The sequence below is a fragment of the Heterocephalus glaber genome, unplaced genomic scaffold, assembly GCF_053883595.1.
Source record: "Heterocephalus glaber isolate CG9 unplaced genomic scaffold, H.glaber_assembly_v1.0 deba00001547, whole genome shotgun sequence".
In the NCBI taxonomy this organism is placed as follows: Eukaryota; Metazoa; Chordata; class Mammalia; order Rodentia; family Bathyergidae; genus Heterocephalus; species Heterocephalus glaber.
In genome coordinates, this window is record NW_028258340.1 from 13,453,003 (window position 1) to 13,468,496 (window position 15,494).

The window sequence follows — 15,494 nt, forward strand, 5'->3', positions numbered from 1 at the left end:
AAATAGCTCTTGAAAATACACTTTTTGATTTAGTTCTAATTTTACTGCTTTATTATCTTTCATCATGAATAATAATAATGCTGAGAACTGCAAGATGACTTCCAGGAACATTGCAGAGTGGTAAGAAAGAAGAACTCAGCCTCTCCAAGATTCAGAAGCCAGACACTTGAAAATAGCAACTTGGGGAAGGAAAAAAAAAGAGAGAGAGAAGTAGATCCCTGGGAACCAGGAACAGTCTGACAGGAAAATTAAAACCTAAGAGAAATTGAAGAGACAGAAAACAATACAGAGGTGGTAAGGGACAATCCGCACTTTCTCCCTGGCTCCAGGTTCCAGGCTCATAGAAAAGGGAAACCAAATCTAGAGACAAAGTGATATGTGGGGACTCCAGAGGGATTCCCAGAGGGAATCTCCAGAGGGATTTAGGGGGAAATGCTGTGGCGGAACAGACCAGAGACCAGGGATAGTACAGCGTTCTGATTCCTCTTGAGTCTTTCAAAACAACTGGTGAGTGACTCCAGCCTAACCATCTGCCGTATATGCTGGAGAGAGTGCTTAGTCAAGCGCCATTCTGAGGAAGAGCTGATTGAACCTGGTTTCAATTCATGGCTTCCAATGATATATTCCCACAGTGACTGGGTGAGAATCAGCCAAAATAGACAGCTGTAGTTAGGGAGTTGTGGCCAGGATGGAAAGAGGCCCCCAGACGTATTTAACCTGAAAGTCCCAGGCCCCACCCCCACAGACAGAGGTGAGGTTCAGCCTGAATTATTCTGGATTTGAAACTCCAGGCATTGGCACTCCTGCCCTAATACTACTGCCTGCTGGTGCCAGCATTCAGCATGGATTTTTCTCTATCAGCTTGAGCAGGGACATATCTTGACTTGCACACTGCTGAAAAATTGTAGATCCCAAAAGAAAAAGACATTTGAAAACATAAATAATTTGTTTTTGGAGGAACCTGGGCTGTGGGCAGAGGCGGGAGACGCTCTGCGATGGTGGGCATCCCTGGAGCAGGCGCCTTCCAGCTGAAGCAGATAATGGCAGTGAACATCAAAAGCCCAAAAAATGTTCGTGTTACTTTTGCATGGCTGTGAGGAGCTGTCAAAAATGGATCATCAGTTCTGTTGTTTCTGAGAAAAGGGTCCCAGCAATGCCTGGATCACCTGTGGAAGTAAAGATACAGTCAAGATTTTCACCACCCATCATGCCCACCCCTCCCACCAATAAATCCTGGAGGACCAAGGCCAGTGTCCTTTACTCCTACAGCATTAAGCAGTGCCATCAACCATTCTCCTCATAACCTGAATGGTGCACCGTCCCCACCATAGAGATTCAGCAATGGTCCTGCCTCTTCTGCATCATCAGCACTAACAAATCAGAAGTTGCCAGCCACTTGTGGTGCTTGACAACTCAGCAAGTTGAACCGGTTTCTTACCACTCTGCAGCAGCTTGGCAATGACATCTCACCTGAGATTGGAGAGAAGCTTCGGACACATGTCTTAGCACTGGTGAACTCAACAGTGACTATTGAAGAATTCCATTGTAAGCTCCAAGAGGCCATAAATTTTCCTCTTCGTCCTTGTGTGATTCCATTTCTCAAGTCCAACCTGCCCCTGCTGCAGAGGGAACTGCTGTACTGTGCTCGGGCTGCCAAGCAGACCCCATCCCACTACTTGGCCCAGCACAAACACCTTCTGCTTAACACCAGTATCACATCTTCAGCCGACTCTTCTGAGCTGCTCATGGAGGTATGAGGAAATGGGAAGAGGCCCAGTCCAGAGAGGAGAGAAGAAGGTAATTTTGATAGAGACACTGTTCCTCCTGAACCTCCTGCCAAGAGAGTGTGTACCATCAGCCCTGCTTCTCAGCATAGTCCTGCCCTCACTGTTCCCCTTATGAATCCAGGGGGCCAGTTCCACCCCACTCCTCCACCTTTTCAGCACTACACCTTAGAAGATACTGGAACTTCCCACCTGTATCGGGAACGTAACAAGATGCTAGCACATCAGGAAGCTCGAGAGAGGCACCACAATCTTGGCCTAAATGGAGGCTATCAGGATGAATTGGTAGACCACCGTTTGGTAGAGAGGGAATGGGCTGATGAATGGAACCATCTTGACCATGCCCTGAATTGTATAACGGAAATGGTGGAAAAAACCAGGCACTCCATGGCAGTTCTCAGGTGCTGTCAGGAATCTGATCGGGAAGAACTGAACTACAGGAAAAGATGATTTAACGAAAATACAGAGATAAGGAAAACATGGACTGAGTTGGTCTCCAGGCAACACCCCCCCCGGGAGTGCAGATTCTCTAAGTAGTAATTCTCAATGGGAATTCAACAGTAGACCAGGAACAAGATATGTACCTGTAGGGTTCTGGAAGAAAACAGAAGCTATGAATAAGGTGAAAATTCAGGCCATGTCTGAAGTACAGAAGGCTGTTGCTGAGGCTGAGCAAAAAGCTTTCAAAGTGATTGCAACAGAGAGAGCTCCAATGGAGCAAACCACAGCAGATGGCTGCAGAGGATGTCTTCCTCGTCATCAATGAGCAAGAGGAGTCCACCGAGAATTGCTGGAACTGTGGCCCCAAAGCCAGTGAGACATACAGTGGTTGCAAAATTGTGACGTACTGACGTTCTTTCTGTCAACAAAAGGACTGGGAGCGGCACTACCACCTCTGTGGCCAGAGCCTGTATGATCAGAGTCCCCACAGCCAGAGCCGACCGCTGCTGCCCAGAGGGAGGGGCTCCTCAGCCAGGTCCACTGATTGCAGAGTGCCCAGCCCAGCCCTGGACAAGACCTCAGCCACCACCTCACGTTCCTCAACACCTGCCTCTGTGACAGCCATCGACACCAATGGACTCTAAGCCCAACACTCCACTGACCCTGATGAGCCCTCCACACAACAGATCTTTGCATGGGGGTTGGCTGTTGGAGCATGTAGCTGTTGGGTCATCCGTAGGAAATGAAGCAGTGACAGGACCCATCCAAGCAGTGTGCGCCCCCCCACCTCCCTGGAACTTTCCATCTGTGTCCTTGGTGGAAGTAGTGTGCCATGCTCTCTGCACACAGGTACCCTACCTGAGCTGTCTCCTCCATGGCTTTCCTGGTGTGCTCCTCTCCCACTGAAGCTGGTAAAGCTAGCCCTTTGTTGTGCAGACCACAAGCTCACCCTGCCTCCATGAGTCAACATACTTTCAATGTGCCAAGCCAGGCTAGCAGCAGCTCGCCCAGCTACAGTCCTCATGCAACAGAAGCCTGGAGGTTGGCAGCAGATTGAGGAGGAGGCCCCCTTCCCCCTTGAACAGCTCCTTGAGCCCCATTTCCACCCTCAGCAGGTGATGCTGATTGGCCTCTTGGGGACTTGGGTAGGCAGAAGCAGTACTCAGGACTCCCTTCTCAACCCTGCTGTTCCAACCTGTTAAGATGCTCAAAAGCAACAGGAAAGAAACCACCACTTTAATAAAAACACCATAATAATAAAAAGAAATAAATAAATCTTCCCCACACATCACAGATCATTTTGGACAAGATTTTCCAACCCAACTGTTTACTTCAGTTTGGAACCCATTTTTGTCCCCTCCCTCACTTGATTTTGCTTGTGCAGAAATTAATTTCCAGCACATGGATTGATCCGAGAGAGAAAGAGACTCTTTTGTGTTAGTCTTTTCTCTCTGAGCATGTTGGCCAGACTAGCAACATTCAGTTACTGAGTGGATCATCTCTTAGAAATGCAGAACCCTCTGCCACTGCTTGGCTGTTTTCCCAGTCATCTTGTTCTATGTTCTTCTATCTCTCAGACCACGTCTGGATCACCATGACATCTTCTGCCCATCAGCCCTGTTTGGCCCCGTAGGCTACAGTTGTTCCGCTGATGTGCTGTAGTGTGTCAGCAGGACTTGCCCCACTTGTCAAGGCCTGGTCTCATCTGAATAGTAACCCTGGACCTGAAGGAATCCCTCAAACCTCGTGGTTTCACGTAGCCTTATACCTGCTGCATTGATTCATTTTCAAGCACACAGTTTCCCTTTTCTTAGGTTGTCTGAAACTTTCCCCCTGAGCTCAAAAACGTTCTTTGAAGTGTGGGAACCATTTGGGGAAGCCTAACAAATTTTTCTTCCCATTTCCAGGGATTTTTCTAGCTACTTACTTGGCTGTCCAAACATGATTTTACTGTACCTTTGCAGAGTGTTGGGCACTGCCTCATACACATTCTTGCCATTTAGGGAACCTAGGGTCCTACCCCATGGAGGTAGTTAGGGTGAGTTGGTGGCTCTGCCCCTGCTGGCCTGTGAAAGCCATGATCTGATCACCACCCTCAGTGCACGGACTGAGTCTGAAGTCAAAGCTTAGTTCCTTAAAGGAATGGGATTGACACAGGTGGCATTGTCCTTGCATACAGATGTGTCTCTAAAAACTTAAGTCCCCAATATACTTTGACCAAGGATTTTCAATTTTACAAAGAAACCTGGAGAAGGGTATGGTGGTCCATGCTTGTAATCCTAATTCCAGCACTGAGATGCTGAGGCAGAAGGATTTCAAGTTTGAGCTTGGGCTGGGCGATTCAGCAATTTAGTGAGATCCTGTCTCAGAATTTTAAAAAGGAGTTGGGGGAACACCTGGGGATGTAGCTCAATGTGAAGGCTCTAACTTCAATCCCAAGTACTGCTCAAAAAGGGGAGGGGGGAGACACAACTCAATATAAGACACCTTTATTTTTTATTTTTTGAGTTTTTTGAGATGGGGTTTCAACAATTGTAGTTCAGGCTGGCCTCAAACATTCGGCAATCCTGCTGTCTCAGCCTCTCCCCAGTGCTGGGATTACAGAAGTATACCACCATACCCAGCTAAGACACCTGTAAAACACTTAGATTTCCATTGCCTAAGGTAAGGGACTCAGAGAAAGAATAGAGAATGGTGTTACTTTGCCAGGGAATACCTAAGACCCTCTGTCTTCCAGTTTCCAGGTACAGCTGGACCTCCGCAGCTCCCTGCCTTCTAGAGCCTCAGCAGCTGGGAGAAGCCTGGCTTTACCAGGCATGGAGTCAGTGCCTGGACAGCACTTGGCCATAACACATGGGTATCTCTTGAGAAGATCAGGGAACCTCAAAATCAGTTAGAACAAGAAGGTGTCTTATTGAGTACACTGGGTCTGTCCCCAGCATGCTGTTTTTTCATCAATAAGTTGAATGAACATCTTAGCAGGTTTTCTAAATCTTAACTGGCCCTATGACCAGCCAAGGATGCTCAGGTTTTTTATTAGTTGGAATAAAGAGCCAAAACCAACAAAATAATACCAGGGATCAAGGCCAATTTCTTTAGTTAAGATTTAGGGCGCAGGGCCTGCCCTACTTTTGTGAGCTATAGGTCTAGTTTTAGCGAAGTTGAGCTCTCAGGCCTCTTGTTGTGCTACTCCTGGTCAGGTCACACACCTGTTACTTGGGCATCTGTCCAGAGCTTTCTCTTCAGAATTAAAGAATCCTTTTCAATGTGATTCCCAAATTCTCTTCACTCCCCATCCAGGAGGAGGAGCAGCACCTGCAGTGAGGTTGGGCAGCTGGAGAAGCAGGTAGAGGACCAGCTTCCCCATTTGGTCTCCAGTTCTGGTGGTGCCACTCCAGCTACAAGGTTAGGAGTATATCCAAAGGCTTCACACTCTCACCTACAGTAGGATTTAAAAGCAAAAGCATCAGAATAATCAGGCTACTCAGAGCCCATTTTCTTAGAGGTCTGAGGCAGTGGCACAAGGGTGGCAGGTCAGTCACGGGCTCTTCAATATTATCCTAGAAACCCAAAGCAAAGAGCATGTCTGGAGCATGAGGCCAGTGCTCAGCATCTCCCACTGAGGGACACTGATGAGTAGAGGGACTTCATAGTCCCCTGCTAAGTGAGGACTGGCTGCAGGAACCAGAGAACTCTGAAGGTAGCCAAAGTGGGAGCCATCTTTAAATGTCCCAAAGAATTGGGTGTGGTAGCACACCTGTAATCCTAGCACTTGGGAGGCTGAGGCGGGAGAATCACAGCAAGTTTGTGGCCATCCTGGGTAACCTAGTGAGTTCAAGGCCAGCCTAAACTACATAGTGAGGCCCTATCTCAAAAAAATAAATGTCCTGAGGGATGCCTGAAGGCAGGGTATTCCCATCTTCCTTTGTGCTCTGGCTCCCTACTTGGCTATACCATGCCTCGTCCAGTGGGGAAGAACTTCAAGGCCACCTGCTTAGAAACAGGCAGTCCACCCTGCAAGGTATGAGACTCCACCTTTGAGATTCCCTGCATCTCCAGGGCTGAAGCCCCAGCAGATCTCAGTCACATAAGCACAGGTTGGGTGAACCTTTCCTAGGGAATTATGGAGTCATATCTGCCAATGGATCTACACCTGGAAACCAGATACACTTGCCAATGACTGGTCTGCACTTGGCATTAGCTGCTACCTTCTGCAGTATGGGCTCCTTTGCCCATCTGATCCAGTTGGCCCACCAAGAGTTTGTCACCAATGGCAAGTCTACATTTTGATTTGTACAGTCCTGTCCCAAAGTTGAAGTGATCCCCACCCTTGTCACCTGCTCACAAAGGATGTAGGTAGTTCTGGAAGATAGCTCAGCAAATGTGTTTGAAGGTTCTCCAGCACAATTGGAACTGTATGGTAGTGAGTTCTACAGGCATAAAGCATAAAGAATGACCAGATGGCTATTTGTCCTCGAAACTATAGAAAGGATGAAGATTAAAGAAATCATTCCAAATAGGACACAACTTGGAGCCTTTCTTCAGAACTGGACTAGAACCATTGGATCCAGGCTCCGTGATCAGGAGACCAAGCCAACATTTTTAGACGGTTTTTAGCTCTTTGCAGAGAACTGAGTGGTGGCATGTTTGAACCAAATGTGAGAAAGACTTTGGCTGTTCCAGCATAGGCCAGATGGTCAGCTGTCAGAGAAGATCCCTGCCCTGGCTGGGCTGGGTACTTGGCCAGCTGGTTGGTAGGTCCCTTCTGACTCTTGAGAATAGTTCTTGTGAAATCAAAATGTTGGCTACCTGCCTCTTGCCCCTGGGCATTGACATGCTCACTTCCAAAGACGATGGGGCAGGTGACCTTTCCCACCATGAGGTAGGAGAGGGTTGGGAGGCCTGAAAGCCTGACTTGACAATTCACCTACCCCTCCATAGCCCCAAGATGGCATTTCTCATGCAGAACTGGTATGATCAGACCTCCAGCTTCCCAGTGTATACTTTCATTGATTCTTATACCAAATAGGATATTGCAGCTGGTGTCTTGGGGCAGCCCTGTCCCTGCCTTGGAGTCAGCAGAGAGAAGAAGCAGCAATAAGCATTCAGTGAAAGGGATGTTTGGCTAAGAGGCCTTCAGTCCATTTACGTGGCTTTCAGAGTTCCTGAGAGGTCGCAGAGACTTCGTCTGTAAAAGAAAAACAATAGTGTCAATGAAGACAAAACTGAGCCTCCACGAGTGGATTTCAAAGGAGGATGATGAATGTAAAACCACCCACAGGATATGTTAGAGTCTGGTTTTTCTGTGCTTTATCATTTTACTTTGATAGGAACTTTTGTTACTTAACTCTGCATAACTTATTTAATGTACTGTATAAATGAAACAAAACCATTATATATGCATTAGTAGTCAATAAAAGGCTATAATCCTTAAAAAAAAAAGAATTTGTTTTTGTTTTTGTTTCTTCTTTGTGTTTTTGTTTACTTTTAGTGATTGTGTGCATTTTTTTTTCTTTTTCTTATACTTTTCCTTTCTCTTTTCTTCTAAACTAGTTTACTGGGGCTTGGGAAAATTTCCTGTGTACTTCTTCCTGTGTTTCACCTCTTTTTTCTTACTGTTTTCTTTCTTTTTTTTTTCTTTATTCACTAATTTTATCAGTCCATTTCAGGTATACACTATGTTGATATTCATCATTGGGAATTTGTACCTTTACATGATATATCGTGATTCCTATTTTTATCCCCATTTCCCTTCCTTCCCCTCAACCCCTCCACCCTTCCCTATTTACAAATATTTTGTTTCCATTTTTTCCTTTTCTCATACGTATTTCTTCATTTCTCCTACCCCTTCCACTTCCCTTTTCAATTGGACATTTTCTTCCTATTTCATATTATCTATTATACATTTTTATCCTTATTTATACTTTCAGTTTCTCACACCAGAGACACTAGTCATTATTTACACACGTGTCTCCTATTTGTTTCATTTAAGTGTATGGTGTCAATGAGCTGAAAAAATTGGATTTGAACTTTCCAATGATTAAAACTAGATCTATATCTCTCACCATGCACTAAGCTAAAATAGAAATGGATTAAAGATCTAAATATTAAAACAGAAACATTAAACTGGCTAGAAGTGAGGTGAGGTAGAACTCTTGAAAACATTGGCATAGGAAAGAATTTCTTGAACAAAATCTCAGTAGCATGTGAACTAGCTCAAAGTATCAATAATTGGGATCTCTTTTTATTAAAAAGCTTCTGCACAGCAAGAGAAACCACCAACAGAGTGAAGAGACAACGCACGATGGGGGAAAAAAATTTTTACCAGTTGTTCCTCAGACAAAGGTTTACTCTCTAGAATTTATAAAGAACTTTAAAAAAACAGACCTCCCAAATTTAAAGACCCAGTCCAAAAATAGGCATGTGAAATGAATAGACATTTCTCAAAGAAGTAGAAATAGCAAATAAACATATGAAAAAATGGTTCAGCATCACTAGTCATTCAAGAGATGCAAAGGAAAACAATGCTGAGATTTCATCTAACTCCAGAAAGAATGGCTAATATCGAGAAATCAACCAATAACAAATCCTGGAAGGGCTGTGGGGAAAAAGGAACCCTTCTCCACTGTTGGTGGGAGTGTAGACTGGTGGAACCACTGTGGAAATCAGTATGGAGATACCTCAAAAAACTTGGATTAGAGGTCCCACTTGCCCCAGCTATTCCCCTGCTGGGTATCTTCCCAAAAGAATTAAAAGAATCATACCACAGTGATATAGGTGCACCCATGTTCATAGCAGCACAGTTTGTAATAGCTAAAATTTGGAAAGAGTCCAATTTCCTAACAACTAGAGACTGGATAAATAAAGAATGTTTTTTAAAATAAAATGGAGTACTACTCAGCCATAAAGAATGAGAAACTAGAGACATTTATAGCTAAATGGATGCACATTGAGGCCATACTCTTAACTGTTTTCTTTCTTTATATTTTCTTCTTCTCTCTTTTAATTTTTTCCCCTTAATTTTGTCTCTCTTTCTCTCTTTTTTTTTTTTTTTTGGTACTGGGGATTGAACTCAGGACCTTTTGCTTGCAAGGCAGGTGGTGGAACCACTTAGCTACATCCCCAGCCCAATTTTGCCTCTCTTAATTTTACTCCTTACATAATTTTTCACCTTTTTCCTTTTATCTTCTGTTTTTCCACAATTTTTTTTCTCATACATTTACCTAATACTACACTCTTCTACTGTCCAATAAGGCCCTTTGTACTTCTTTTCTTCTCCTCTTTCTTACACATATAGCATAATTTTTAAATAATTCCTCCTAAATTTCCCTGTTCTCAAATGCCATATCTTTAATAGTATAACCATAAAGATTTTTAATGTTTTACTAGTTAACTCTATAGCATTACTATTGAATTCTTTTCTAATTTAGTGGAGATATAGCTGTCACATTTAGTACATAGAGTATTAGCTGTAAACTAATACCTGAGTTGCTGCTGCTGTTGTTGTTGTTGTTGTTGTTGTCGTTGTTGTTTGGTACTGGGCATTGAACTTGGGACCTTGTGCTTGCGAGGCAGGTGGCAGAACCACTGAGCTAAATCCCTGGCCCAATACCTGAGCTGTTTTAATATTTACACCAGTAATTGTAGAATTCTTCTGGAGGGTTAATGGTGTTACATAATTGGTTTTTATGGCACTTTAAAATCCAGTTTGTCATGGATGATACTATTGTAGCTGATTTGGTTGATATTACCAGGGTCACATACTTGTTGCTATTTTTCTGTAAGCCAACACACAGATTACCTTTGTGACATTAGCTGTACTAGAGTGTATTCTCAGACAAGTTGGTTGTTGGGCTAATTACAGTGAATCCTCTCCTTCCAAATTAACCAAGGTGATTGTATCTTCGGACTGAGGCAAAACATTATAGTTAAACATGCCCAAAGTACATTACTGAAAATCAGCTAGAGAGAATCCTATACTAGTAACAAAATTTGTCCCCTATAAGAGTCTGCAAACCTCAGCACAAAGCAAATGAACAAATATACAAAAACAATAAAATCATGAAAAGACATGGGAACAAGATGCCTCCCAAAATTCACAACTCCCCTGAAGTCAATACAGGGGGCACCGAGGGATAGAATAGTATATGTCACACTCCCAAATTACTCAGAAGGATAACAGAATAAGTTAGAAAAAAGTTCAAAGTGGTATTCATAAAGATCGGAGAAGATATAATTTAAAAGATAGTGGAAATAGTAATAACCAAACTGATAAATGAGCTTTCAGAAGACACTAATAAAAAGCTAGATGAGCTACAGAAAATAATACAAAATAGATGACTAGTTCAGCAAAGTATTAGAGTCCATGAAAAGGTTGCAATAAGAGATCTGAGAGATTAAACATTATGTTGAAAGCATGAGCAGTAGAAGCAAAAAACATTAGGACAGAAATTCAGAACAACAAGACAAGGATGTCTTCAAAGACCAACTACTCGACAACACCTTGAAAACAGCAACAGAGTGTGAACAATGGTTCCAACAGCTTCTAAATGACTCATGAAAGCCAAACCAAAGTGTAATTGGAATAAGTGAAAAATCAGAAGACAACATAAATGGCATAAAAAACCTAATCATAGAAATTCTGGCAGAAAACTTCCCAAGTATAAGAAAAGAAAGAAATATACAGATAAGTGACACATAGAACTCTAAATAGCCAACAACTAAAATTGAACCTTTCTATGGCACATTGTACTCCAAGTGCCAAAGTACCTGAAGTCCAACACAGGGACAGACTTTAAAAGCTGTTAGAGAAAGCCAATGAATCACATATAAATGTAAACATTTTAGAATTACAACAGACTTCTCTATACAAAACTGAAAAGCAAAGCCAGAAGTGTAGGGAACAGGGGAAGGGGACGTTACCAGAACTTCTGCAGTGAGTTCTGGTCTCCTGAGAGCCATGGCAGCACACGGCGAATTACAGAAAAGGTAGACAAATGAGACTGAGAAGAAGCTGAGCTTTGGGTCTGATCAGTGCTGCTCTCTCTGGGCAGCAAAGACCAAAGCCCCCAGCCCACCACACCTTTTATTCATTACCTCGTAACAAATGATTTGCAGAGAATTCAGTACATCTGGAGAAACAAATGCAACAAATGACTTACAGAGAGTTCAATAGTTCACATTGGGATAAACAAGGTGTAACAAAAAGCTTGCAGAGAGTTCAGTACATCTTGGGTAAACAAGATGTTAACAGTCCAAGAACAATGAGGAACTGAGCAGATGTTTGTTCTCCCAGGATGTTTCTTGCCCTGGAGAATCACAGCACCACTGGATCACTGAAGTCTCAGCTGTGATCGGAGGCCAAACTGGAGTCATTCTGTAGCTGGGCTGTAGGCAAGAGAACCAGGCCAACCAAATAACTTTTCCCTAGAACTATGTAACATTGCTCCCAACACAGAAGGGCTTGGAATGAAGTGTCTCAAGCCTAAATGATAACAACTTCCAAAACTGACATATATCCTGAAAAACTTTCCATCAAAATTGATAGAGAAATAAGGTATTTCTTTGACAAGGAGCACCTCAAGAAATTCATGACCACCAAACCAGCATTACAGAAATTCCTATTTTAGGAAGAGACAATGAAGCCACAATGCCCAAACGTGATGAAGAATGAATACACCTGGAAGGATGAGCAGATATACAAAAGGTAAAAAACAGGAAAATCAGAAACAGGAAAATAATGCAATGACAGAGTAAGTCAATGTCTCTAATATCTTTCAATACAAATTGTCTCAATTCGACAATTAAAAAACACAGACCAGCAGAATGGATCAAGAAACAAAACTGAATGATTTGCAGTATATAAGAAACAGATTTAATTCAAAAAGTTATAGATTAAAAATCAAAGGATGGAAATCAATATTCTATGTAATGGGGAACCTGAGAAAAGCAAGAGTAGGTATCCTAATTTTTGACAAAGAGGATGTCAAGCCAAGCCTGATCAAAAGAGACAAAGAAGGTCACTACATATTGGTTAAGAGAACAATTCAACAGGAAGAGGTAAGAATTATAAACATATACACACCAAATAGTAGCAGACTAAACTTTATTTAAAAAAACCCACTAATGGCCATGAGATACCAGGTAAGTACAAATACAATTGTAATGTGGTACCATAATACCCCACTGTCACAAATGGACAGACCAACCAGAAAATAAAAAATCAACAAACAAATATCTACAAACAAATGGGCTTAATAGACATGTAGAGGATTTTTCATCCAACAACAATGGAATACACATTCTTCTCTGCAGCACAGGGGACTTTTTTCAAAATAGACCACATACTCAGTCGTAAAGCGTGCTTAAGTAAATGGAAAAGAATCAAAGTTAGGCCATGCATATCATCAGATCATATTTCAATGAAAATAAAAAAATCAATGGCCACAGAAATTGCAGAAACTATACAAACACATGGAAATTAAACAATAACCTCTTGAACAATCAATAGGTCACAGATGAAGTTAAAGAAGAAATCAGATAGTTCTTTCAATCAAGCAATAATCCCATTATAACATAATGAAATCTATGGAAAACAATGTAAGCTTTCCAAAAAGGGAAGTTTATACCAGAGATTTTCCACATCAGAATAACAGCATGAGCTAAAATAAATAACCTATGATACACCTGAAGGTCATAGAAAAATAAGAAAAACCCAAATTCAAACCTAGTATGTGGAAGAAAATTATAAAGATCAGACCAGAAATTAATGAAATTGAGACAAAAAAATGCAAACAATTAATGAATCAAATGGTTGGTTCTTTAAAAGAAAAAATACAGTAGACAAAACCATAGGCAATCTACAAAAATAAGAAAAGACTCAAATCCATGCAACTAGAAATGAAAAAGTCAAAATCACAAGGGATTTTGACAAAATCCAGAAGATCATCTGTAACTACACTGAGAAGCCATACTCTAATGAAATTGAAAATTTAGAATAAATGGATATATTCCTAGATATATATGAACTACCAAAGCTGAACCAAGAAGTTATAAATATCATGAATAACCCAAATCAGTCAATTAAATTGAAGAAGCCCTAAAAAAATATACCAAATAAGAAAATCTCAGATTCTGACAGATTCACTGTCAAAACAAAAATTAATGCCAATATTCTTCAAACCTGTTAATGAAATTGAAATAGAGGTATTACTCCCAAAGTCATTCCTGGAAGCAAGCATTACCCTAATTCTAAAACCCGAAAGGACTCAGCCAAAAATGAAAATTACAGGCAAATTGCTTTAAGAAATATAGACTCAAAAATCTTCAATAAGATGCTAGTCAACAGAATTAGACAGCATCAAAAAGACAGTACACTGTGACCAAGTAGAATTTATTTCAGGGATATAGGAATCGTTCAACATATGAAAATCAATAAAGATACACCACAAAAACAAGCAAGGATGAAAATCACATGATCATCTCAGTAGATGGAGGAAAAGCTTTTGACAAAATCTAACATCCATTCACGATTGAAAAAATACCCTGAGTATAATGGGTACAGAACAGTGGTGATGAGCCTATGACATCTGTATTATTTGTTTTTCTTTAAAGAAAAAAAAGTTAACATATGAGTTGTTCTTTCTAAACTAAAATCTCAGTATTCAGATTTAACTGCAGTGTTGCTACTTTGTGATAAATAAGTGGGTTTTGGGTTGTAATTTGCACACTCATCTCTAAAAGGTTTGCAATCACTGGTATAGAAGGTCTTTATCTCAATCTGAGAAAAGCCATCTATGACAAACCAATGGCCAACATCAGTAAATGCAGAAAAAATAAAAAATTAAAACTTTTCCTCTAAAATTAGAAAAAATTCAAGGATCTCTGCTATCACTTCTCCTGCTGAATATAGTTCTTGAAACATTAGCTAGAGGAATTAGACAAGAGAAATTACTAAAAGGGATATAGATAGAAAAGGGAGAAATTAAATTAACTAGATGACATGGTCCTATACATAAAATACTCCAAAAACTCCACCACAAGACTCCCAGAATTAATTACCAAATTCAGTAGCATAATGGGGTACAAATTTGACAATCAAAAATCAATAATGTTCCTACACTTCATTAATAAACTCATGAAGAGAGAGATTAGGGAAAATACTTTTGATGATAACATCAAGAATAATGAAATACTTAGAAATAAATCTTACACAGGAAGTGAAAGACATCTACAGTGAATACTACAATACTCTGATAAAGGAGATGCAAAAGGACATCAGAAAATGGAAAGCTATCCCCTGCCCCTGAGCCAATTCAATCAAAATGGCTATATTTCCAGAATTGTTATGCAGATTTAATGCAATCCTAATAAAAATACCAGTAGCATCCCTCATGGAACTACAGAAAGAAATCTCTAAATTCATATGGAATCAGAAAAGACCAAGACTACTGAAAGCAATTCTAGCCAACAAAGGCAAGGCAAGGGGCATCACAATCTCAGACTTCATGTTATACTATGAAGCTACAGTGCTAAAAACAGAATAGTATTAGGGAAAAAAGTAGATTTGTGGATCGATGTAATAGAATAGAGCCTACAGAAACAACTGCATCCATATTCAGTTCCCTTATCTTTGTCAAAAGGGCCAAATATTTTCACTGGAGAAAGATAGCCTCTGAAACAAATCCTGCTGTAAGAACTGGCTCTCCACATGCTGAAGATTTAACTTGAATTCATAACTCTCACCATATAACAAAAATGGACCAAAGATCTAAATATTAATGCAGAAGCACTTAATCTGCTAGTAGACAAAATACCACAGGTATATTCTTGAAAAGATAGGAGTAGGCAAAGAATTTCAGAATAGTAAACTAGCTCAAAAACAAAATTAGCAATAATCAACAAATGGGATCACCTCAAATTAAAAGTCTTTTGCACAGCAAAGAAAACTATCAACTGAGTGAAGACATAACCTATAGAAGGGTAAAGAATTTCCCACCTACAGTTCAAAGGCCTACTATCTAAAATATGTTTAAAAAATTCAAAAATATCACGCTCCCAAATTTAAAGACCTAATACAAAAATAGTAATTTGAAATGAGTAGACAATCCCCAAATGACGAATTGCAAATGATCCATAAATACAAGAAAAAATGTTCAACTGGACTGATGATTTAGCTCAGTGGTTCCGCTGCCTGCCTTGCAAGCACAAGGTCCCAAGTTCGAACCCCGGTACTAAAAGAAAAAAAAAAAAAGGTTCAACATTGTTGAC

The 15,494-nt window shown here is 40.9% G+C and overlaps 1 pseudogene; it reads left to right on the plus strand.

The window, feature by feature from the left end:
• The first annotated feature begins 995 nt into the window (after window positions 1-995).
• LOC101712376 (protein CBFA2T2-like) lies at window positions 996-3,003 on the plus strand (annotated as a pseudogene).
• The last annotated feature ends 12,491 nt before the right edge of the window (window positions 3,004-15,494 follow it).